Genomic DNA, 2,875 nt, shown 5'->3' with positions numbered 1-2,875 from the left:
ATCACCACCCACCGCCAACTCTTGAGCTACTCTTTTACCAACGAATAGTGGGATTGACCGTCACATTATAACGCCCCCACGGCTAAAAGGGGTGATTGTGTTTGGTGGGACGGAGATTCGAACCCGCGACCCGCAGATTGCGAGTCGAGCTCCCTAATCACCTGGTCATGCCGGGTCAACACAGATTTACCCATTGCATTATACCCGGTTCTAGATGGAGACACCCGTGTGTGTGTTTTCTTATAGCAAAGTCATATCGGTCTATCTGTTGTGTCCACCGAGAGATATCGAACTCCTGATTTTAGCATTGTAAATCCGAAGACGTACCACTGTCCCACCGGGGGACATTGTAAATCCGAAGACGTACCACTGTCCCACCGGGGGACATTGTAAATCCGAAGACGTACCGCTGTACCACCGGAGGACGGAGACACTTGAATAAATTACATTGTTTTTGTAATTAAGCACAAAGCTACATAATGGGCTATCTGTGCTGTGCCAACCACAGGTATCAAAACTCGATTTTTAGCGTTATAAGCCCTTAGACTTACCGCTAAGCAACTGAGACTGTACAAATTATGTACTAACAGCCGGACAAAACGTTTCAAAAATTATTTAGTTACGATAGAATGTACAAAATGTAGCTTTTAGAAGTATATTTGATACTGAGATAAAAATGATTTAATTAATAATAAATTTTCCTAATAAATGAGAGTACTATTTTTTCTAAACGTACTCATGTTTAAAATTACAGTACTTTTAACTAAGTTTTTAACAGTATTAGTGAAATAATATGATATTAAATTTTCCCTATGGTAGTTACATTAAAATTTTTGGTGAATTTTTAAAGAATCCAAGGTGACTTTTTTAAACAAAATTTTAAATAAAATTTTTGAGATTCAATTAATGACGATGCGAGTTAGCAGAAACCTAAGGCTTCAAAGTTATTTTTATTTCAAGGGGGGAAAAAAGCGATTCTTTACGTCTTGTGTTCTTGTCGATGATACTTGTATCAAAGGAAGAGTTCAATGTTGCCAAGTCCACCTTTAATAAGCGGAATTGGGTTTATTTTCATAAAAGTCGCTTTAATTTTTTAAGATTGCATTTTTTTGGGCTTGTTGTATTCCGAGGTCGCTTATGTGGGCTTTCTTGTTGTTGTTGTAATAGCTGACTGTGGTTGACTGAGTTAATGAATAGCCTACACATCGTTATAATTTAAGAATCATCCTATCCCCACTCCTGTTCAATAAATTAGAAAACACCCACAATCGTGAACTTTCTGGTTCGCCCACTTGACATATTCTATATTCCAATTAGGCTTCGCAAATTGTCATTTTGAGGATAAACCATAAAAGAGTAGTTTTAAATGTCAGTGCCGCGTATTTTTCTCGCGAGACATGATAACATTGCGAGAGTTCCTTACTATACTAGCCTTTACAAACATACAATATGGGATGTATATAATCTGGTCGAGGTCAAAGATTGCAAGTTTGTGGTATATTTGCTCGTGTTCATAGCGAAATTACAACTTTTATTTGAAGATGACTGTTTTTGAAACTTATAAAAATAGAAAGTTGTCAATCACGACTATTTTAGGTTTTATTCCTCTAATTACACACCAATATACGTCGAGTCGATTGATTTCCTAATGTTTTAGTGACTAAATGAGCTGACTAAAGTTCAATTATTATTTAAAATCAAATGTAAAATGACGTTTCAAATTCAGTTTTTGGTAATAAAAATTGCCGTTAGGGTATAATAATCTAAATAAATAACTCAGTTGTATTTGAACAAACGTTCATTCGACTTAAAAACGAGGAAGTATTAGATAAACAACGTGTTATAGCTGAAACTAAACGAAACATTACTGAAAAACAACAACAACAGTCCACTTAAATATTCATTAGATGTTTTATGTTTCTTAGCTTTCAATAAATTCATATAAAATTAACTTCACATATTCTATATTTCTATATCTTAGTACTGTTTGATGAAAACATTAGAAATGAATCTTAAATAACAGAGTTAACTGTTCTGTGAATAATTTAAACGTAGATTAAATGACACTTTAAAGCGTTGGCCCGGCATGGCCAGGTGGTTAGGGCGCTCGACTCGCAATCTAAGGGTCGCGGGTTTGAATCCCAGTCCCACCAAACATGCTCGCCCTTTCAGCCGTGGGGGCGTTATAATGTGACGGTCAATCCCAATATTCGTTGGTAAAAGAGTAGTCCAAGAGTTGGCGGTGGGTGGTGATGACTAGCTGCCTTCCCTCTACTCTTACACTGCTAAATTAGGGACGACTAGCCCTCGTGTAGCTTTGCGCGAAATTAAAAAAACACAAACAAACAAACACTTTAAAGCGAAGTAAGTTAAAATACCACATACTACAGCTGAGAATATGCTATTCAGAAACTTATATAAGGCGTGAGCACAACGTAAAACATATCTGTGTATATAGTCCTGAGAAAAAGATCCGAAATTGAATGACAGAATTATTATCAGAACAAGTGAAAAAAAAATCTAAGTCAAACGATTCAATTCTTTCTGCACTTCACTTTAGCTAATAAAGGGTAGTTATTTTATTGAATAATTAAAATAACATTTTGTTAGGGAAGTTGTTGTTTTAGCGCAACGCTAGACAATGGGCTATCTGGGCTCTACTCTCCGGAAGTCGAACCTCGAATTTTAGTAGTGTAACTCTGTAAGTTTAGGATTGATCCACCGAAGGACGTTTCGTTGTGTAATACACTATAAATAGTTTATGTGTCTTCCTGTACACCCATCTATCCTATCTATGTTCTTATAAAACAATTAAGACAAAAACTCGTTAATTTCAAAATACCTAATAAGTTTTTCGGATGTGATTTTCAAATAC

This window comes from Limulus polyphemus, unplaced genomic scaffold, assembly GCF_000517525.1.
Source record: "Limulus polyphemus unplaced genomic scaffold, Limulus_polyphemus-2.1.2 Scaffold244, whole genome shotgun sequence".
NCBI classification, from domain to species: domain Eukaryota; kingdom Metazoa; phylum Arthropoda; class Merostomata; order Xiphosura; family Limulidae; genus Limulus; species Limulus polyphemus.
This window is presented reverse-complemented; position numbering follows the sequence as displayed.